This window comes from Mytilus galloprovincialis, chromosome 10 (assembly GCF_965363235.1).
Source record: "Mytilus galloprovincialis chromosome 10, xbMytGall1.hap1.1, whole genome shotgun sequence".
NCBI classification, from domain to species: domain Eukaryota; kingdom Metazoa; phylum Mollusca; class Bivalvia; order Mytilida; family Mytilidae; genus Mytilus; species Mytilus galloprovincialis.
In genome coordinates, this window is record NC_134847.1 from 11,473,346 (window position 1) to 11,498,585 (window position 25,240).

General features: G+C 30.3%; 2 long non-coding RNA genes across 3 annotated transcripts in view; both read right to left on the minus strand.

The window, feature by feature from the left end:
* LOC143049839 (uncharacterized) overlaps window positions 1–3,080 on the minus strand; it is a 33,699-nt gene extending 30,619 nt beyond the window's left edge. The window contains exon 1 of one of the 2 annotated variants that reach the window (XR_012970332.1): window positions 2,997–3,080. This is a non-coding gene — a long non-coding RNA (uncharacterized LOC143049839). The remainder of the gene's footprint in view (window positions 1–2,996) is intronic. The other variant, XR_012970333.1, reaches the window with a different exon arrangement.
* A 3,397-nt stretch (window positions 3,081–6,477) lies between these two features.
* LOC143049840 (uncharacterized) lies at window positions 6,478–25,066 on the minus strand. The gene is made up of 3 exons (XR_012970334.1): window positions 24,985–25,066; window positions 17,155–17,289; window positions 6,478–6,607 (listed from the first exon to the last, which is right to left on the minus strand). It is a non-coding gene; the product is annotated as an uncharacterized LOC143049840 (long non-coding RNA).
* Between the last annotated feature and the right edge of the window lie 174 nt (window positions 25,067–25,240).

Below are 25,240 nucleotides of genomic sequence, written 5' to 3' on the forward strand. Positions count from 1 at the left end.
ATCACAAATTCATTTACAACTACCGTTAGACAAAATGAAAATATTATTAAACTAAATTAGTCAATTAGGCATTGAAACATGAGAAACCTTTAAAATCATCAGATTATAGAAATTAGAATAGTTTATTTTTACAATTTAATCCACTTATAAGCAATGAATTACATTATCTGAGTGTATATATATACATTTAACCTTGCTATGAATGTACACAATATTAGCAAAGCTAATAATTGGCCACTGAACTAATTTACTTTGCAAATTTGACATATATCTCTTGATTTTGTAGCAGAAATTTATTTACCAAAACCCTGGAAATAAAAGAAGATCTTTGGTTTATGTGCAATAAGAAAGTATAACAACCCAAAGAAACAAAAAAATTTAAAAAGATCATGCGGTCTCCCCAACTCCGAGACTTGGGGATTGTGGTGGTATTAGTTCCATACATTTGCAATTGTTGTCATTTATTCAGTTTTGTTTTATGACATAATTGTCCATTATATAACTGTCAGTTGTATACTAGATGACGAGAAACATTAATTTCTTAATAAATTGTTCTCATAATTCAAATATTAGATTAACATATTTTAATTGCATTAACAGAGAAAGTAATTCATTTGCTAATCTCACTGACAATGACAAAGTTATATACATACTTAACCCATCAACACCAACACAAGTGAATAAACTAGGATCCTTTATAAAAAAGTCAATGGAACTGAGGACAGGGGCCCCTTTAATATTTACCAGAATTTGTATATATTGAGTTACTTAGTTATTGTCTTTATTTGTTTTTGTTGTTGTTATATGTCACAAACTGTATAGTTTATATGGCAATAAAACTTTGAATTGAATTGAATTGAATTGTATAATGCTTTTAACATTTTTTGTTAATAGTTGGTTTGATAATCCTCTATATTTTTCTCAAACTGGTGATCAAAACAGCCATAAATGGAAACTGTTTTCACATCTTTTTATTTAAACTGAAACCAATTTCATCAACTTATAATCAGAAATTTGGTAATGGAAACTGGTCTAAAGCAAAACTATAATCAACAATTAAAAATTCCAAAACTGAAGTTTGAATGCAACAAATATAATTTCAACATAAGTTTGTGAAAGCAGTGCTTTCAAATCACATATAGCAAAAGCTTTTTAACAAATATCATAGATTATATCTAGGTTTAACAGAACAAATTCATGTAGCACTTTTTCAAAAAAAAATTTTTTAATTTTACAATGACCCAATTTAACTGTTTTGTTCACATTTGTACTTTTGAATTTTGATTTAAAAACCCAAACTTTATATTCACACAAACTATTTTAACTCATTTGATTTTAATTTTCCATTTAGAAGGAAAGTAAATATGTTATGGCTTTAATGACACTTTTCCAAATTGTCCCCAAAGCGAGCTGGCAACATTACAATTCATTATGACTGCGACATAAATTTTTTATAGATCACCCTGTGACATTCATTCAAGCGTGACCACCCACTATATCTTACCTTAACTCAAGGCTGTTTAAAAAAAAACATGACCTTTGACATTTCATCTATTAAATTCAATACTAGTTTATTTTGTATTCAAATAAAAGGCTTTTTGTGTCCTATTCGTGTTAACGGAGATCAAATTTCTGAATGTTATTACAAGTGTAATGAAGGGTATGATAGGATATTTTCTTTTACGTCAGGAGCGAAAATATACGTAATTCTAGCTCAATCAAGAAATATATGACTGGTTAATGAACCTCTCCCGACTATAAATAACTTTCTCATTCTACTGAAAAGACATGCATTGTGTTAGAAAAGAAAAGATTTCGTCACAAGTATAGTTGAACTTGTTATTGGACCTCGCATGACAGCAAATGATTTTCACATTTGACGAAAAGAAATACTTTGTGTTAGATTTCTAATAAATTTCATCACAAGAATAGTTTGCAGTAACATGAACTTGTTATTGGAGCATTCATAACAATAACGTTTTTTCATACTACCAAAAATACACGCATTGTGCTAGACAGGTAAAGATTTCGTCACAAATATTCAATAAGATGAACTTGTTTTAGGACCTCTCATGACGGCAAATTATTTTCACATTTGACGAAAAGAAATACATTGTGTTAGATTTCGAATGAAAAAAAAAATATTTTGTCACAAGTATAGTTTAGTGACATGGACTTGTTATTGGTCCTCTCATGACGGCAAATAATTTTTGCATTGGACCAAATGAAATAAATTGTGTTAGATTTCTGATAAAAAAAAAGCTTTCATCACAAGTATAGTTTATTAACACGAACTTCTTATTGGACAACTCATGACAATAATATTTTTTTTCTATTCTACTGAAAAGTAATGCATTGTGTAAAAAAAGAAAAAAATCTCCTCACAAGTATAGTTTAGTAACATCTACTTTTTATTGGACCAATAACTTTGCCATATTCTACCAAAAGAAATAAATTGTGTAAGATTTCTAATAGAAAAGAAAAGATTTCAAGTATATATTATACATGAATCACTGGCCAGGAACATAAAATATTGTTAGTATAAGAGTCCCAGATGAAAGTAAGATGAACTAATTGCTACTGGACCTTTGATCATGGCAAGAAATAATTTTCCCTTTTACCAAAAGTTTCACTTTACATAAGAAAAGAAAAATTTTGTCACAAGTATAGTTAATTAAGTAAGATTTACTTGTTATAGGACCTTTCATGACAGACAAGAAATAATTTTCCTATTCTAAAGAAAAAAAATCTTTGTGTAAGAAAATAAAAGATCTCGTCACATAAGTATAGTTAAGTAAGATGACCTTGTTATTGACCCTTTCATGACAATAAAAAATAACACCATTCTGCCTGTCTGCCAGATTTAGAAAGAAAAGGAAGATATGTTTACTATTGTATAAGCCATTATTTGACATCCACTTTTGTACAAGTTAAATTTTGACATTTTCTCAAATTTCATCTCAGCACTCAAGGTAAAAAAAGAAAAACCACAATACCTTTATTCTAAAATCTTTCTTTTCATCTTAACAGCAATATTTAATCGTACATTCTGTAATATACACAGTTACTCAACCTGAAAATTATAAGTTTATTTTTAAAAGAAAAAGAAAACAAGGCCTTCAAATAAAAGTGTTTTTTTTACAGTAATTCGGTGAGAAGTGCAAAAATAGTTTACAAATAGATTTGCTGGTGTTCCGTACTCAGACACAGGGATTGCAGGGGTATTTATAACTCACCTTTGCAAATTAAATATCCTCATTTATTCAGTTTGGGTTTTTTACATTATTGTTCTTTATATCAAATGAATATGATTTATGGTATTTTTGATAAATGGCCTTCATCACAAATCTTTAGTTAACTATTCTGCAAAGGAACTTGAATTTTAGAAGCATTAATTTATTTACTTTTTCTGTCCTTAGGGTCATATTGAAAAAATTTGGCAGACAAAAAAAATTATCTTTGGTTTCTTCTTATATTTATAACACAGTTCTAAAAGTACTAAACAAGTTCAAATACAAGCTTCAGTTCTCCACCCCTTTTCTAAACATTACATACAATTTTTTTTTTGCAAAAAGTTCAAAAACAAGCTTGAAGTCACGTTCTCAAGTGTTATCTTTCTAACCATGAGCTGTTGTTTTTTTTATAATCAAGTTCATAAACTAGCTTCAGTTACTAGTAAAAAGCATCTGATTTTCCAAAACATTATGAAATTTTGGATTGAAATCGAGTATATACAAATGCAGTCATATTTCAAGAAATTACACTGGGTATTAAAAGATAATTAAAGAACTTAAAAAAACAATATGTATGTTAAAAGCATTATTTCCTAGTTGGCAGAGTGGTCTAACTTGTGCTCAGGTCATTAATTTTGTTGCCTCTATAATGTTGCTAATTATTCAACTTATGTTAAAATCCTGCAGAGGAAATTTTGCAAGTGAAAAAATTCAGTGAGTAGCATGCATGTAGCCACTTAATGAATTCAAGTAAGAAGAATTTTTGTTTACATATACTACAGCCCAAGTTTAAAATGAAATCTGGAGAAAAAAATTATTGCAATTAAGGCTGTTTAAAATGACAGTAAAGGTACTTATGTAATGTAATGTAATGTAATGTAATGTAATGTAATGTAATGTAATGTAATGTAATATGTAATGTAATGTAATGTAATGTAATATGTAATGTAATGTAATGTAATGTAATGTAATTGTAATGTAAGTAATGTATCATTGTATTGTATTGTATTGTGTTGTATTGTAATTGTAATTGTAATTGTAATTGTAATTGTAATTGTATTGTATTGTATGTGTATCATTTTATTTTATTTTGTATTGTATTACTGTATTCATATTGTATTCTAGTTGTATTGTATTGTTAATGTACTATTGTATTGAATTATGGTATTGCAAGTTAGCACAAAAAGTTCTACACGTAAGCAAAGCATCACAAAAATCAAAGACATACTGTTAATTTAGAATCCAATGACCGCATTCATTCAGTATTGCCAATCTTTTAACAAACAACAGTATGATAAATGAAAGATTAATTAGTGTAATTTGTATTCATATGATATAGTTAAATGTCAATGTCTATAAATCAGTGCTATGATCATCCTATTTACAATTTTCCCATTAATAATAATATTACTGAATTAAGAGTACTTGTAGTTTAAGATGTGGGTGTATATAATGTCAAGGAGACAGCAACCCAAGGACATAAATAACCAAAGGAGAAATAGAGGTCTGACTTGCAGAGTCTTCAACAATAGACAATAGAAATTGTCAATGATCTGCCAAAATATAAACTAGAGGCTCTGAAGAGCCTGTGTCGCTCACCTTGGTCTATGTCCATATTAAACAATGGACACAGATAAATTCATGACAAAATTGTGTTTTGGTGATTGTGATGTGTTTGTAGATCTTACGTTACTGAACATTCTTGTTACTTCAATTATCTCTATCTATAATGAACTTGGCCCAATAATAACAGTGGAAAATATTTTCTAAAAATTTACAAACATTTATGAAAATTGTTAAAAATTGACTATAAAGGGCAATAACTCCTTAATGGGTCAACTGACAATTTTGTTGACTTATTTGTAGATCCTACTTTGCTTAACATTATTGCTGTTTACAGTTTATCTCTATCTATAATAATATACAAGATAATAACCAAAAACTGCAAAATTTCCTTAAAATTACTAATTTTTGGGCAGCAACCCAGCAAAAAACCAAAAGACATCTAGAGGGCAACATAAATTCTTCAACATCACAGACAATATGTCAAGCTATTAATGGCCAAAAATCAAAATTAGATTGTTTCATGTTGCCTTCTTACCACATTATAAAATTCCTACCTAGGTACCAGGTATGGGTAGGCAACATCAGACAAGGATTTATTGAGGGTGCCCTTATCAAAACCTGGTCCCGCAAATTCACAATTAATGAATAAAACAAGTTCTTTTTCCATTGTAAATGGCCTATTTATGGGAAATGAAGGTCTATCAGATTTCTCTAACATTGACATTATGTAAATAAAACATTAAACTGTCTCACACTGATGCTTGTGCTAATAACACATTCTCAATTGCTGTAAAAGATTCAGTGAAAAAGTCAAAATGCAGATCGATAAATTGAAGTATACTTGGTTTTTGCACTTTTAAATTCAACCATAATTTTTGTTATTCACCCTTCCTAAAAGTATATCCTGATTATGACCTGATACATCATAAGAAATCACATGGTTTTGATGATATTTTGTAATTGGCTTTCATTTACAAGTCCTAAGTTGTTAAAAAGTTTAAAAAGTAGCAGCACAGACTAATAATAATACACGTAGATATAAGAAGATGTGGTATGAGTGCCAATGAGACGACTATTTTAAGCATAATTAATTAATGACAAAACATGTCTATGAATTGAATAAAAACATTGCTTTGTACTTAAGGTGGTACCCAACACTTTCACTAAAATTAATTTGGCTCGTTTAATTTTCATAAAATTTTGTCAAAGTATTTATTTTGACCTTTAAACAAAAATATAAAAATTTCAAAAATTTTGAACCAACCGTTTTGTCAGAAAAATTACACTGGTTATATAGCAGTTTGACTAACACTCATTTTGATCATTGAGAAGCTTAATATTCCTTTAACAACACAACGTAATTAAAACGTTCAGCTGACTTTACAGAGTTATCTCCCTGTAGTGTTAGGTACTACCTTAACTAACACACAGAGATGGATTTTTAAAATGATACATGTGTATTGTCATAAAATAGTGGTGAACCCTTAATATTAAATCAGCCAAGGGTCAAGGTTGTTACCCTCCCCTTTTCCCCTTTGCCTAAGTAATAGTACTATCCAAAATGAGGGTTTACAGTGAATCTACCTTAAGTACATGTAGGAAGCCTTTGCTCACACCAAACAGCAAGCTTAAAGGGTCCCAAAACATTACTATTGTAAAACTTAAGTACATGTATTATACCTCTTTTCAATTTGTCCTTAATCCCTGTGTCTTTAACAGTGCATTAAAAAACATTTTACAAAACCAACTGATGATGTCAGCAAACCAACTGACGATTTCAGCCTAGTTTAGATGCAATTGGTCCAAAACTGTAAAACAATGCAAAGGAATAAAAAAAACATGGCCTAATTGGGTAAAAATATTAATGAAAAACAGATTTGACAGACATCAACTAATGATCTAACATTAGGGAGCTACCATTTGATTTTTATGGGGGGGTTAGGATGAAAAATTTTGTCCTGCATTTTTTTTTAGCTGTAATCTCTCTCCTGCCTTTTTATTTTTCACTCTGTTCGGTCCTGCCTTTTTTTTTTAGTTTATCCTGACTTTTTTTTACCTAAATTGTCGTCCTGACTATTTTTTTTTTGCAAGTGTCTCATCCTGCCTTTTTTTTTTACTCAAAACTCCTGTCCTGCCTATTTTTTTCAAATTTCATCCTAGCCCCCATAAAAATCAAATGGTAGCTCCCTTACGCTGCCAAAAAACATTGTATAAAACTCATTCATTATAATAAATTATATATATTTCGAAACCCATGAATGGCATATTAGACATCCCCTTATCATAACACATAAAAATATTGTTTTTCTCACAATAAATATTTCTTATGAAGTATAATAGAGAAGAAACAGGTGTAATTATCAATAAAATACTCATAAATACTGTATTACATTGTTTTATGTTTATTTTACTATTCTATATATCAATAGCTGACATTTGCAAAATAATTTCATGAATTTGCATTTTCTGGAAATTTACTGCTGTATCAATGAACACAATTACTTGCATCACGTTGAAGATTTGATAATGTTTTTATAGGAAGATTGGATATAGATGTCACATATAGGAATAAATTCAATATATTATAATTTAGAAAAAAAGTATAATACTTTGAAATAAAAGTCTTTTGTGTTATTCCATAATATCTCTTAAAGTGCAATTTATAACAAATTATATTACATATGAGATAGTTTTACATTTCAGTGCAACCTCAGCAATTATGGTATCAAGACTTTAAGGAAATACAAATTTACTATAGGCTAAAAATGTATGCAGAATTTTAAAAAAAAAACAGTCCCCAACATTAAAAACATTTATCTCCATGAAAACTGGTGACAACAAAAAACAAGAGTGCACATGCTGAAATGTCTTGCCTTCTTTACTTATCATTGATATTATATTGATAGTCCTAAATATAAAGCTTTATTACAACTGTCACATAAACTTAACATTAACCAAGAAAACTAAACATTGACCAATGAACCATGAAAATGAGATCAAGGTCAGATGAACCATGCCAGGCAGGCATGTACAGCTAAGAATTCTTCCATACAACAAATATAGTTGAACTATTGCTTATAGTTTAAGTAAAACAGACCAAAACACAAAAACTTACCACTGAGCAATGAACCATGAAAATGAGGTCAAGGTCAAATAAAACCTATGCGACTGACATATAGATCATAAAATATTTCCATACACCAAATATAGATGACCGTTTGCATATAATATTAGAAAAAAAACCTAAAACTCAAAAACTTAACTTTGACCACTGAGCCATGAAAATGAGGGAAAGGTCAGATGACACCTGCCAGCTAGCCATGTACACCTTAAAATCATTCCATACACCAAATATAGTAGACCTATCGCATAAAGTATAAGAAAAATAGACCAAAACACAAAAACTTAACTATAACCACTGAACCATGAAAATGAGATCAAGGTCAGATGACACTTGCTAGTTGGACATGTACACCTTACAGTCATTCCATACACCGAATATACTACATCTATTGCTTATAGTATCTGAGATATGGACTTGACCACCAAAACTTAACCTTGTTCACTGATCCATAAAATGAGGTCAAGGTCAAAATGAAAACTGTCTGACGGACATGAGGACCTTGCAAGGTACGGTACGCACATACCAAATATAGTAATCCTATTACTAATAATAAGAGAGAATTTAACATTACAAAAAAATCTTAACTTTTTTTTCAAGTAGTCACTGAACCATGAACATGAGGTCAAGGGACATGTGACTGACAGAAACTTCGTAACATGAGGCATCCATATAAAAAGTTTGAAGCATCCCGGTCTTCCACCTTCTAAAATATAAAGATTAAAAGAAGTTAGCTAACACCACCGTCGCCGCAGCCTGATCACTATCCCTATGTCGAGCTATCAGCGACAAAAGTTGCAGGCTTGACAAAAATGAATCCACAATGTACTGGCATATATAAAAGAAGATGTGGTACGATTGTCATTGAGAAAACTCTCAACAAGAGACCAAATGACACAGAGATTAACAGTTATAGGTCATTGTATGGCCTTCAACAATGAGCAAAGCCCAAACAGCATAGTCATCTATAAAACGCCTCGAAATGACAAATGTAAAAATTTCGAATGAGAAAACTAAAAGGCCTAATATATGTTTGATAATTTAGGTCAAAAACTGCTATATCATACTTCACAAACTGTGGATTCACCAATTTTCGTGGATTGAGATAAATTTGCATTTTCTTGGATATTGGATTTCATGGTTTTTCAAAAATCTTCATAAAAAAATTTGTAATTTGTTGGAAATTTGAATTTGAGTTTCCCGGGTTAGTATCCAATGAATAATAATGAATCCACATGTAAGTCAGTTTTAAATGTAAAAACTCCCTAAAAATTTATCAATAAAATCATGGACCCAAGGCATAGAATGCAATTTTAACCAGATGCTACTCTTAAGTTTTTTTCTGTACACTTCCATCCTGTTTTGTCTAGAGAATTTTAAACAAACAAAAATACATTTCACCTATCCTTAGGAAATATGATTTAACATGCATTGACGTCAAATAATCTATAATAGGACTCAATTGTCTCTAAATGTGAACATAAAAAGTAAATGAAACAAACAAACCAAAATAAACTTAAAATGCATGATTCTTAATATAACTATATTAAAGAAAAGGAAATCAAAAGAAATTGTATATGGATTTTGAAATATCTCTAGAATTGACTCAATAGAATGGAATATCTGGAAAAAAAACTTACAAAATCTGTTTAAAGGACAATACCTTACTCACTGAAAGTGCCAATTTTCATTCCACGATGTTTCTAAGCAGACATCACTTTTATGGGTTTATGGAAAACAGTAAATTCAATTACATGTACCGTTAATAGAAACGAAAAAATACTGATCTTTCTAATAAAATTAATAATTTGGAGTATGATGATATTTGCAGAAAGAAGATAACATAACAGTGGCTTCATATTCAGATTTTTTTCTTTAAATGCTTTTTGTTAAGACGCACAAAAAATGCCATCTATGAGAAATATTTCTCTGAAATGTCTGTGCTCTAGAATATGCCAATCAAATGGGGAGAGCCGTGGTGTAGTGGTTAGTGCATTAGACTACTGACACAAAGGTCCCTGGTTCTATTCCCGTCTGGGATGAAAATTTCAGAGACTGAATTTTCGGCTCTCCCTTGACACCATTTGCGAGTATGGTCTTGAGGAAACGATGATAGGCCTTCAGAAGGGGACAATAAATGGCTGACCCGTGTTAAGAGAGAGCCATATCTCTTGCACGTAACAGACACCTTTGTAAATTTGAAAAAGAGCAGGCTAATACCATACAAGGCAGCACTCACACCCGCAAAGTGGAAAGGGATTGATATAAGTTTCAAAAAGTTGTTTCCCAATCCACTATAAATAAATATGTTTAAGGTGGTACCCAACACTTTAACTAAAATTAATTTGGCTCGTTTAATTTTCTTAAAATTTTGACAAAGTATTTACTTTGACCCTTTTACAAAAATATAAAAATTTCAAAAAATTTGAACCAACCGTTTTATCAGAAAAATTATACTGGTTATATAGCAGTTTGCCAAACACTTATTTTGATCATTGAGAAGCTTGATATTCCCTTAACAACACAACGTAATTAAAACGTCGAGCTGATTTTACAGAGTTTTCTCCCTGTAGTGTTAGGTACCACCTTAAACTAATCAAATGGGGAAAGATTTTGTGTGATTTTGTATAATTTTGGTATTTATTCTTACTTAAAGCCTAGTGAGTCAACAACCCTATAAAATAAAATAGTTTAAAACCACTAGATTGATTGATTGATTGTTGGTGTTTAACCCCACTATTTAAGGTGGTACCTTACACTACAGGGAGATAACTCTGTAAAATCAGCAGAACGTTTTAATGACATTGTATTCGAAAGGGAATATTAAGCTTCTCAATGATCAAAATAAGTGTTTGTCAAACTGCTATATAACCAGTGTAATTTTTCTAATTAAACGGTTGGTTCAGCTGATGGTCATGGTTTTCTATAGGCAGTAACCTGAACCATAGAAAACCATGACCATCAGCTGGAAAATTGAAAATTCTGAGTCAATTAATTGAAATTAAGATTGGATTTGAAACACACCTGATATGTGCAGAGTTTGAACTCACAAACTCAATTTTGTCAGGCTTTAAGAGCTATACAATAAAAAGAACTACTTTAAATTAGACCACTCATCCACTGAGGCCCCTTTAACAACTAGAAGATTTGATCTTAGAGGGGTTATGCCCCTTTGTTTTCAAAAATGATAAAAGAAAACTCATGGTTCTTATGATTTTCAGGATTTTTTAGAATAAAATCTTCCAATATTTTGGAACTCACTAAATTTAAAACTATCTTTTGTTTTCTGGAATTACACCCCCTCCTTTCAAAAAATCCTGGATATGACTGTGACATGCATTAAAAAATAATTTTTATTGCCATTAGGTTTTGTTCAGACTTGTAGCCAGTTTAAACCAGAATATAAATATCTGTTGAATCTAAATGTTAGAAGCAGTGGTACAGAAACAAATTATAGCTAAATTATTGTATATTTATGTGTCTTTTACAATTAGATTTTAATCTTTACAAATTAGCATTTGTTTATGTTTGTTATGCTTATTATCTACTAGTCTATTTCATGCATTATTATCTGATGTTTTCAGTTTATTCAAATAAAGTAAAATTATGCTAAAAAATAAAATTTACGCAGTATTAATTTTAAAATGGTTTAAACACACAATGTCCCATCACAAGGCTTAAGCATTTTGTTTTTAAGGTCATTTTCAGTATTGATACAAACTGAAACTTTTGCATGAAAAATTGATGGTTGATTTACATTATTTTCTATTCCTTGATGATTTAGTATGTAAATCTGAAATAAACTATACACTATCAACTAGGGCATCACACTTTAAAAAGTTTAAAAAAAAACGTAAGCTATTGTCAGAGACCCTTTCCAGACCCTCGAAATATTTATTTCCCTTACTGAGAAGGTATAAGTTAGAAGATCACTTTATCAGCAAAAACATTATGCATTTTATTTTCCTACTATTTCATACTTAGGTGATGGAGCATTTTGAACAAAAACTAAAAATATTCATCATTTCCATAAAAATGATAACCTACTTTATAAGTGCTTGAACAGAACTAACGACATTTACATAGATAATGATAAGATACTAATTCTTAAGGATGTACTTAGCCTTAGGTGAGGTTTTGAAGTTCATGTCAAATGTTCTGACTCCTTTGTGTTTTTCCATACAATACAAGGTAAAATATTTTGCCCCATAACACCCATTTATTTTTTCATATAAGAGTTAATAGCTCATGAATGGTCATTTACCAAAATTTTAGAAGATTCTTGATTTTCTTTCTTTTATTTTGAGACCCAAATAATACCAATGCAAATATAAGGTAAAAGTCCGAGTCAGCCTTTTCCCGCCATATTTTAAATCTCAAATATCTCGAAAAGGAAGTCCATGATATATCAATATTTTTAGCTTATTTCTATCCTTAAGGAATACTCTACCAGCTTATAGTATCAATTTCAAATTCTTGATTTATTAATTTTCACCTAACCTTACCTAAGTACATCCTTAATGCAGATCTAGAGGTATCAATCAAAAAATAGAAAGTTCAATGCTTAACGTCGTACCCAACACTTTAACTAAAAATAATTTGGCTCGTTTAATTTTCTTGAAATTTTGACAAGGTATTTACTTTGACCCTTTGACAAAAATATAAAAATTCTAAAAAATTTGAACCAACCGTTTTATCAGAAAAATTACACTGGTTATATAGTAGTTTGACAAACACTTATTTTGATCATTGAGAAGCTTAATATTATCTTAACAACACAATGTAATTAAAACGTTTAGCTGATTTTGCAGAGTTATCTCCCTGTAGTGTTAGGTACCACCTTAAATTTACTGTTAACAAAAAAACTCTTCATCACCAGAAAAAGGTCAAAGAATTAACTGTCATATTCTATTCCCCTAATCAAACATAAACAAAGAAGAAAATAATTATCAGAGCTGCATGGTGTTTTTTCCCTCTTATTATCAGAGCTGCATGGTGTTTTTTCCCTCTTATTATCAGAGCTGCATGGTGTTTTTTCCCCTCTTTTCTGATTATAATGGGTTTCTTGCTGAGCTGGATAAATTCCATAGTGCATAATAATTTACCCACTTGACTTCATAAATGAAAACAGATTTATCCTCATATTTCATTTTTTTATTTATTTAGTACACAAAGAAAATAAGTTTTTCGTTACCAGTCCAGTGCTTAAGGATGTACTTAGGTGAGGTTAGGTGAAAATTAATAAATTAAGAAGTTAAAAATGAAACAATAAGCTGGTAGAGCATCAACTAAGGATTAAAATAAGCTAAAAATATTGATAGGTCATGAACCTCCTTTTCGAGATATTTGAGATTTTAAATATGGCGGGAAAAGACTGACTCGGACTTTTACCTTATATTTGCATTGGTATTATTGGGTCTCAAAATCAAAGAAAGAAAATCAAGAATCTTCTAAAATTTGGGTAAATGACCATTCATGAGTTATTAACTCTTATATGAAAAAATAAATGGGTGTTATGGGGCAAAATATTTTACATTGTATTGTATGGAAAAACACCAAGGAGTCCGAACATTTGACACAGATTCCAAAACCTCACCTAAGTACATCCTTAAACAAATCATTGAGTGAGTCTTAAAGTTTTCAATATTCATGTTTGAATAAAAAAAATTATACATATGCATATATATTTGAGATCAAGGTGCAATATGATTCTATCTCCCTAAAATTTGAATACATTAAATTTTTGAGAACTAAATTTTTTACTGTGAAATTTCCAGCCTTCCTCTTTCTTAATGTTTTTTTTCTATCTATATTGGTTATTCATCTAGTTGCATAACAGAAAATCAGAGAAAAATATTTTTTTAGTGAACATACTTCCACATTTACAGTTGTTTTTTTTTTTTTTTTTATCAAAGTAATATTTGATCATATTTACACAGAATGTATGTCTAATTATTTGAAAACAATTTATGAGTATCATTCTCAGAAAATCATGGATTACAGAATTAGACAATATTACAGGATTGCCTAGTCCATGACCAATCTCTCCCAGAAATGAGGATGTTTTTTTAATTTGTAATTAAAGGTCATATATAATATTGGTTTAAAATACAAGTGAAAAAATTTTATAAATTTGATTTCAATATAAAGTTTGGTCTATCATTGAAACTCTCAGAACTTTAAAAACCATATATTCAATTAACCAACATTAGAAAACCAGAAGAACACAACAAAGAAATACTAGCTTGCTGAATACCAAAGCATGGTAACAGTCTAGACCTACATGTATTTAGAAGATTAGAAACTGGATCCCTATTTCTATATTGATAGACTCTCTTTAAAGTTCAACATGTGGTTAAGCTGAGATTACATCTAGTGTTCCCTTACATTTCATCAAAGACAGAATTAATTAGATGGATAGGAATACCTCTGTCTCAAATCGGATGTACTTTTATAAATAGAAAGTGTTTATCTGCTTTTACTTTTAGTCAAGGGATTTGTCATTTTCATTACATGTTAATGATGCTTAAAACAATACATTCTGTATGATCAGATTTCTTAATATATTTCTTTATAAATAGCTGAACGAAGTTGCTAGGCCATCCCTTTGTGACTATAAGATTCAATGGCATGATTGTAATTGAAAAAATAGCTTCATGCAAAAAGTTGAATATATTTTTATAAGCTTATATGCACCCCCCCCCCCCCCCCCCCCCTCAAAAAAAAAAATAAAATATAATAATTAAAAATAAATCCACTTAGAGTGCCTCGAATTGTAATGCCCAACCAGAATCCAGTCCATTTAATGGCTATACCAAACTAACATCACATCTCTTAGATTCACTTGCACTTATATTTGTGTTTTAAATAATTGTTATATTCCAAATATTTATCATATAAAGTTAATGATCAACAAGAAATGGAACATTTATTGTTTCCAATTACATTAAAGTGAAAATTGACTTTTTCTTATTACGGTATTGCAAATGTCTTTATAAAGAATATTATAATTCAAGCATCTGTTTTCATGATACATGTACTGTTATTTACACCCAAGAGGAGTTCTTTTCATGAAACAAAAAACAATTGAAACTTTAATGTCCATGCTTCATTAATTTTTCATGTTTCCCCCTAAATCAAAAGATCTAGTATCAAAATGTTGACTGCATTACATAATGTGTAGAGCTATGAATACAACTAAACAGCAACAACCATACTAAGGCCAAAGAGAAAACAAAAAAAAAGCACTCAAATTCTCTGACATAATTTTCATTTTTGCATATCACCAACCGTGGGAGAACTAGCTTCATAGGTAGTCAAGTTTTTGTTTAAAAGCTAGTTAAAGTATTTTTAGTTTTATTTTTTTCAATGTGGAAAATAAAAATGTTACTTTATCATTGTAAGTCATTGTCAAATGAGTAACATAAAGTTTGCAGTGTTCATCAGAAACAAAATGGGAGTCCAAAAAATATAAACGAATTTTATAAAATAATAATATTTTGCTTTTAATATAGATCACAAAAATGAGCATTTCAAGCCATGGGGGTCTGGATAGGGTATACAGAATAGAGAATAACTGGGGAAAAGTTCAGAATAAAAGGTGAATAATGAAGAAAAAACCGAGTATAATGGGGTGCTAATTATAAAGAAGAGAGAATCGTGGTAAAAAATACAAGAATATGAAGAAATATGGGGGGGAAAAATATACACAAAAGTGAAGGACTCTATACACTGCTTCCATTGACAAAAGTATAAATATTACTTATTTTCTATGAACATGATATTTTTTCTACATTTGTTTCAACAACAGTTTTGCACTGAGAATTTCTCTACTGTAAAATATACTCTTTCTATTATTCTATTTTTTACTTTCTTCTCATAAAGTAAACTTATTTTAAGTCTTCAAAGTATAACAAAAATAATCTTGTTGACTTATAACAAATGATCCACATAGATTCAAATGCTATTTTAGATAAGTGACTTCAAAGCTAATGAAAAGAAATTTACTTTTTTACATGGTTTCATCTCCTTTAAAATCAACTTCACAAGTAAATTTAAATCTTAAAAATCACAAACTTAAAAAAAAATTTTAATGCATGAAAATATCAGTCAAGGATTTTAGTACTTAAGTTTATGATCAATTAAATGGCAATTATATGAACACTATTACATAATGGTGTCTATTTTAAAAAGGGAAATATACTAAACTTGCACTATTTTTCAGTGCATATAAATTTAAACAATCATCGGAAAAAATGTCTACATTATTAAAACTTCTAATCTTAGTTTCTTGATGTCCCATGTTAATATGTAATGCATATTCAAGACAAGAATATGTTTATGTTATCAAAAATAAGTAAAAGTGATATGACTGCCAATGAGACAACGGCATAATTCTCCATGCCATAGTCTGTTCTAAAGTGTAATACCTCCATCTGAGACTTCCATATGCTAAAGTTTGATGGTCTACATCAGTGGTGGATCCAGCCATTTTAAAAAGGGTGGGTTCCCAACCCAGAGTAAAGGGGGGGGGTTCCAACTATATGCACCCATTCAAATGCATTGATCGATCGTCAAAAAAAAGGAGGGTTCCAACTATATGCACCCATTCAAATGCATTGATCGATCGTCAAAAAAAAGGAGGGTTCCAACCCCCGGAACCCCCCCCCCCCCTGGATACGCCACTGGTCTACATAATATAATGTTAATTTCAGTACATGCTACATACAAACTATGCTATTGAAATTTAAAGCGCAAGTTTTTTTTAATTTTTGCAACACCTATCTTGCTGCACAATATAAATGAAAACATCAAAATAATTTCTGAATCTGCAATATAATTACTAGTAAGATATATTGAAAAATCTGGCGTAATTTCATTTGATTTGATGTCTATATTAAATTTACCACTAAATCTGGACTTTGATTTTGAAATATACTTTGAGATAAGTACACATGTCCTTCCTATTTTCAAAGGTATGTAATTTACATATAAACCTTAAATTAGGATACAGAGGATCAAGTTAAAACACCCAGCAACATTTTACTTCATAGAAAATTTGTTAATGGACCAAAAATAGGTGTTGTTCGCTTCCGTTTTCATGTCCCGAACAAAACTGAGTGATAAACGCCTTAATGACCCATCAAAATATTAACCTTGCATACACCAGGTATTAACAAAGGAAGCTGAGCCCTGCGAAATTACATTTCATCTTGAGAAAAACAGATCTATTACCTAACGTTAATTTTCATTACTTTTCCTGACCATGCATTAATAGACATCAATCTTTCTGTTTGGCTTGTCAATCACATAGGATATGTCTATTTCATCCACAGTAATTTAGCTAGTGTCTTTTCCATACCACTTTGCCTTTCAAAAAGAAGAAACGTACAATAAAAGAAAATGTCAACGAGTGGGAAAGTAAAGTCTTTTATAAAAAGATAATTTACCACACGTACATGACAAGCATTTTTACGTGAACAAAATGTCATGCAGGATGAGTCTGACTGTGCAAACATATAGACCATTGAAAAACTTTTAACTATTTTTTGATTATCTTCATCTTATGCACGTACAATATGTGCGACTGTTTTTAATACTCCAGTGGGAGGGGTTTTGGATTAAATTAAATGTCAAAAAGCTCTAAATCAGAATTGTTTTTACCTTCTTCATGATCAAAATATTCTTTAAGGGAATGAGCATATGCATATGTAAAGAAAATTGCTGGATTTCATGTTTCGAGCATGATTTTTGTGCTCCGAGCACTGAGCAAAGTTTTATGCCTTCAAGGCCTGGTATTAAGTCTAGGACAATTAAAACAATAGATGGAATTAGATTTAATATGATTTTTAAGATTTTACTATCAAAGAAATACCAAATATATTCATGTGGGTGTCTTCCCAAGTATAACATTAATAAGTGTTTCAAATTCATAGAGGTATGATATTATGGTTAATAACAAATAAATAATTTTATATCGCTATTTTGTGCAATTTTCCTTTGATCTTTTTTTGTGATAATTTTTCATATCATGCTACTCGCTTGAGATGGTAAGTTATCGCTAGAAACTAAGCAGGCATGTGGCGTTGCTAACGAAATTGACATGAGATTGACAACGTCTTCATAGGTAAAATAGCAATAAACAGATTATCATTGGTCATCTCAACTCGATTGCCTTTCTCGCTTTCGCCGTCCCAGCTCAAGCGAGAAAATCAATCTCGTTGAGATGATCAACGATAATCTATCAATGTAAATTGATACAGTTTTTGTTTACTTGCTTACTAACAAAAGAAAATATAAAAAAATATTTTTAATTGATAATTCATCATAAAAACCCCTTAATACAAAATAATTGACAACAGTTTTAGTATTATTGTTTATTTAATCAATGATTCACTTTAATATTTCCTAAAGGGTTGAAGGTATGTAATCAACATGAAATGAATTAATGCAATTGGCCTTAATGTACTGTAAATAGATACTTATATATCATTTTACAATACTTAAATTTCCAGGCATGATTAAAGGGTAGATAAGTTTATTTGCCCATTTCATAGTGGTCTCATTCATGCAGTCTTTTTCATAAATAACTAAAAAATTCATAAAAATTCCATTTGTAAATGGGCATAGTTACTCTAAAAAGATAAAAAAGACTCCTTGAAGTTAAATGGTTGCTCTCTAAATTAAGGAAAAAAGGCAGCACCACCAAAGCAAAATATAAACAAGAATGTGTCCTCAGTACACGAATGCCCCACTCGCACTATCATTTTCCATGTTCAGTGGACCGTGAAATTTGGGTAAAAACTCTAATTTGGCATTAAAATTAGAAAGATCATATCATAGGGAACATGTGTACTAAGTTTGAAGTCGATTGGACTTCAACTTCATCAAAAACTACCTTGACCAAAAACTTTAACCTGAAGCGGGACAGACGGACGGACGAACGAACGGACGAACGGACGCACAGACCAGAAAACATAATGCCCCTCTACTATCGTAGGTGGGGCATAAAAAACTAATACTAAAAGACAACTAACTTAAATAAAAAATGAGCAACATGAACCCAATCAAAAACTAGGGTGAATAAAGGTGCATTTGACAGTGTCTTTTCTACAAGTAACAAATATATATATATGTTAAGCTAACTTCTGTCAAAATATGCTAGCTATGCCAAACGGAATTCAGCCTCAGGGGCAGATCCAGTCATTTAAAAAAAGGGGGGGGGGGGGGGGTCCCAACCCAGAGTAAAGGGGGTGTTCCAACTATATGCTCACATTCAAATGCATTGGTCCAAAATAAAACCCCAGACCCCAACCCTGGATCCGAAACTGAGCTTCTGAGGAAAACAGCATGTCAGTGAGTCAGTTTTCCTACCTAAGGACCTGGTTCTCTCCAGACACTCAGGCTTCCTCCATCAAGAAAAAATGACCTCCAAGAAATAATAAAATAGTGCTGAAATTGGTGTTAAACACAATTAATTCAATCAATCAATCATTCCTTTTATTATCATATTTGATTCAAGATGAATTTTGTGTCTTTACAAGTTTTTTTTATGTTTTTTGTTAAGCATTTACTTTAAGCTGGTTAACACAACTAAAATTTATATTTTTGTAATATACTGATATTCAATAAGTAATATGTGAAGCTAATGACCTGAAAGATAATACTCTGTATATCCCCTTTAATACAGATCAGTGATTTAAAATCATGTTACAGGGTATATTATGTAATCTTATGTAAAAGTAGTTTGTTACAAAACTGGCTTATTAAATTGATACTCAAGTACTAAGAAATACAAAATAGTTCTTCTCGGTTTCATACTATGTAGCCTGGGGGTGGGGTCAAGGGGTTCATTTGAACCCTTTTAAAAAAAAAAAATGGCACTATAAAAGTCAAGATTCTGTTCAAATTCAGACTATCAAAAGTTATTTTGTTGATGTTGTGAGTCCATCTACCCCATCCCCCCTCTCTTGATCATTCCTGGCGTAATGGGGCCTCTTATTCAGGGGTTTTGAAAGAATCTAATGAAGTTTTTACTTTTTTTTTTTAATTAAGACATCATATACATATATAGAAAGAGGCCCAAAACTCTTAAAGTAAAACTTAGAACCAATTAACACAAACATTTAGAAACCATTAGGTCCATGATGTTATATATTTGATAACAAATAGAAAGAAATTACGTAACTTTCCACTAACCAAAGACTATTTAAATATACACTTTTCATCTTTTAAATTTTTATATCACATTGAAATTACTCAAATTATTTTTTTTTTTTTTAAATACTTGTTAAAATTGAGCTCTTTTACAAAAGTAATAGTTCCATAAATAAAGTGAACTGTTTGTACAACACTAAGTTGAGTACAAGCCTACTATAAAATGTCATGTTAATGGGTGCTGTCATACAGAATAACACAAAATCCACAGAGTTTAGCATCTTACAAATAATAATGAATCCATAATAATGTAGGTTCAAGATCAGTGCAACTCTAACCTTGGTGTGCATCAACATATAAATTATATAGACATTTACAGGAAATCCTCTAAGCAATGCCTTTTCTGAAGTTAAAAGAAGAATCCTTAAAAGTCATGCCAAAGTTATAGATTTTGTTAATGGATTCAGTCAATTTTAAAAATCACTTGGTCAGTAATGTTGTACCATGGTCTTTGATTTGGGGGGACCTTCAATTATGTATTTTTTTAAAATTCTTTAAGTCATTTGTCTCCATTACATATTATATTTTGCTATTATTATTGTCTATTCTTTTGATTTTGCACCCTATTATTCTGTATTCTTTATTTGTTTGCCCTGGTTTCTTCTTTTATTTTTATTTCTTCCATTTTTCTGTGGATTTGGCTTCTTATGTATTTTTTAACCCCATCCAGACCCTTTAACCTTCAGATTCTGACTAACCCACCTCACATAAGACTTCTACATTGTACCATTGAAAAACCACAAACACACCAAAATGATTCTAGTTGGCTGTATGTCCAGTGGTAAATATTTCATGCAAGTTCAGGAAGAAAAACAAATTATCACTGAATACAAAAGGTAGGTCAACTTCAATACCAAGTCAAAAAGGATGAAGGGCAGAAAATCTGAAATGCCACTAGAAATTAACAGTCTGCACCGTCATCCACTAGTCAGCTGCCCCAAACTAATAAAATTCTACTCTGACTAGTAAGTTTTTGTAAAACTTTATTTTCGACACATAAGGAAAGTATGGAAATATTGGTCTTCGGATTACCTATTACTCAATTTACTTCACTTGACTGGGAGGAGTTTAACCGTTTCGCTCATAATAAACCATTCCTTCTATAGATAGGTGTTTTAGGATAAACTCCTCAATGAAGTGTCCAGTTATTCTTTTGTATATTCCTTTGATGGCACTGATATGTGATTAGAAATCAGTAATAATTATAACGGCAACCATCCTTATCACACACATCTTCAAATATACTGTCCTTATGCAAATTAAAACGTAAGCTCCACCCGATCAGTTGAAATGACATTGGTAATACTACCTAGTCATTATTTTATGCAGTCAGAAATTATTTTGGTTTAGATTGAGTAAATAGGAGTATAATATTGGAGAGTTGTCTCATTTGCACTCATACCACATCTTCTTATACCTATTGATAACTGGCCACCTACGGACCAATCAAATTCTAATAAACTGATACAATCAAACTTCCTATGGCAATCCCATCATTTAATATAAATCAATTAGACCAATTATATATCATAATTAGGATATCATAATGAGATAAGGAATAACTTCATAATTACATCAACAATTACAATTATTTATGACATCATGTCACCCACTATACTTTCACAGTTGTTGACTTACAGAGGACATCATGGTCATTGCTAACATGAGGGTACCCTAATTGCACCTATTTTAGCAGTTTTCTCAAATATGTTTATTAATGGTTCGTACAAAAGTTTCCATTCTGTTTATTTTGTAGATGTACATATCCTTATTTACCATATAGTTCCACCAATGAAATTTGACTTCATATTGAACTGACTTAAAACAATCCATGATTCTGTATTGCGAGTAACCAAATTGCATCCTATTCACATCGGTAAAAAATCAAATAACAAATGTTTTCTATTATTTCTACAAATAATTAGAACTATTTTAAAATAGTCTATGCATACCATTCATTTTTTAAGAAATGGATGACAGTTACATATTTAAATAGCTTATTTTAAAAGTTGACTTTTTGTGGATGTTTCTGTAGATTTTTATCTGTTGATACATACTGTGAACATCTTGTGTATATTTAAATATTTTTAGAAATGCTGAAATACTTACACAATATCAAATTGAAACAAGAATGTGTCCCCAGTACACGAATGCCCCACTCGCATTATCATTTTCTATGTTCAGTGGACCGTGAAATTGGGGTAAACCCTCTAATTTGGCATTAAAATTAAAAAGATCATATCATAGGGAACATGTATACTAAGTTTGAAGTCGATTGGACTTCAACTTCATCAAAAACTACCTTGACCAAAAACTTTAACCTGAAGCGGGACAGACGGACGAACAAACGGACGGACGAACGGGCGCACAGACCAGAAAACATAATGCTCCTCTACTATCGTAGGTGGGGCATAAAAATACAAATAGTTTAGTCTCTTAAGTTGTAAGATTTCCACTGTTATTTTTGCTAAAAGAGTGCAATTTGACTACTGTGACATTATAATCTTCTAATTGGTCTTTTCATTATATACTTACTACATAAGTTTCTCTCAAAAATGTATACTCAAAAAACAAATTTTGAACAGGTACAAACGTCAGCAATGGGTTCCTTTTTAACACAGTCAATGGAACTGTTGAATACTGTAAATTCTGATATTAAGGTGGTACCCAACACTTTCACTAAAATTAATTTGGCTCGTTTAATTTTCATAAAATTTTGTCAAAGTATTTACTTTGACCCTTAAACAAAAATTTCAAAATTTCAAAATTTTTTAACCAACCGTTTTGTCAGAAAAATTACACTGGTTATATAGCAATTTGACAAACACTTTATTTGATCATTGAGAAGCTTAATATTCCCTTAACAATACAATGTTATTAAAACGTTTAGTTGATTTTACAAAGTTATCTCCCTGTAGTGTTAGGTACCACCTTTAAAGGTGGATTTTATAATACACCAGTTTCACATTTAACTGCGCATGTCTAATCTAATTAGCAAAACTATGAAATCACGCGATAATTCTCGAGAGTTTATCAACTGGGGGCTAACGGTTGTAAGCAGTGACCATTAAGACTTGGAAAAACAAGCATCTGATTGAGTTTTTGCGTTTACATTAATTTCTAACAACATGAGCATCATTTGAATCAAAATTTTGTTTAAAAAGGAAGAAAATTTGTGATTTATTATAACTATTTAAGGATTATTTGCCCTAAGATACATGTATTCTATTTCAGAATAATTGCAATAACTCACTTAATCACATAGCCTTATGTTATTGCACTTATGAACATCTTGTAATAATTTTTGAATTTACAGCAAATGTTATATGTAATGTTAATTTTGTTTGTCAAAAGCTGTACTGATGTTTTACGACAATAAAGATTTTTGTTACATAATTTTAGAGGAGTTTACATAACACCAGACAAAACTTTGTTATATCATTAAATTTTTACTGCGTTGCACTGAAACAGATTTTTTTCTCAATTTTCCTTCAGAAATCACATTTATTAACTGTTAGCATTAATTGACATACAAAAATGTTGCTTTAGGGAAGGGGTTTCCCTTTAAAATCAAATAGTTGCTGAAAAAGAAAACAAATGAATAGATAACAATTTACAATTTTTTTACTAAATACAGGAAACCAGTATAAAAGAGGAGGGGGCCAGGTTCTTTTTTTTTTAGTAAGAAGTGACATGAAATATGTAAAAATCATAAGAATTAAGTTGACAGAATTACAACAAAAGAAACTGAAAGTGATGACCTATTTTGGTACTTAACTTGCCCTTCCTATTTTATTGTGGTTCACTACTCAAAATTTTGAATAAATAAAGTAAAAACTAACATGAGGGTTTTCTCATTGTTGAAGGCTGTACGATTGCCTATAATTGCTTACATCTACTTCATTTTAACTGTTTTGGATAGTTGTCTAAAGCAGGCAATCCTTATTTTTTAATTGTGAGGTCAATATATTTCGATTTATGAAATAATATTACATATATAAATAATGATTGTAATATGTTTTATAGGATTATTGATTGATTATTACTTTTATAGCTGTAATGTTAATCATCTCATTACAAAGATAAAATCTCTATTGTACAATACAATATATATATATATTTACGATCTCATTGAAGAGATATTGATCAAATACTGGAGTAGATATAAAGATTGATATACATTATGTAATTGTAACATCATTCATGTTCACAGGTGAATCAAAGTGATAGGTTTAAAAGAAAAAACATTGTGATGATGATCACAGGCAAATTGAAACATTTTCACAGAATATTTTTAACATTTTTCAAGAGTATTTTCAGAATTTTTTCTAGAAATATTAAGTGCTGTAAAAAATTTCAGGAAAAAATATCTCTCTCATAACATGATGGTTAGGATCAGGTATTCCATTTTTTTTTTACTGATCTGAATTTTAACAAACATACAGCAATTTTCTCAATTTTTGTCTGCGTTGAAGGCCCATTGGTAGAACTGGGCTGTTTTCTGATCTTTCATCAGATTCTAATAAAATTATTTGTTTCTTTGACACATTCTCCGTTTCCATTCTTTATTATACAACTCGTGACTTGAGGTGAAGTTTTCCGCATTTTCATTGGAGTAACTCTCCATCTATTTAGGTATGTCATACTAATAATTGTGTTGCTAGGATAAAAGTATAACAAAGTATACTAAATTTCACTATTAAAGGTTGAATACTCCATCACATGTTATTTAGGTGATAAAATGTACATAACTAATGACCATGACTTGGCAAGAATAGAAAAGCAGTTATAAAAACAACAACATGACCATGACACCACACGAAACTGTTATATAAACATCAATATTACCATTGCTAGAGATCAAAATCTGTTTTGCAATGTTCGCTTAACTTTTGTGTATTGGCAGGCATCTTTTTCTTTTAACTAATAATACAAATAAAAAAGAAATTTATATAAAATTATCACAAAAGTCAGAGCAAAATAAATATATATAGTTTTTAAATAAAATGTGTTTTTTGGGGTCTTTTTTCTCTCATTTTTCCTCAAAATCTCTGATGTCAATTTAGCATATTTATGGCCTATATTTACTTCAATCAAGCAAATT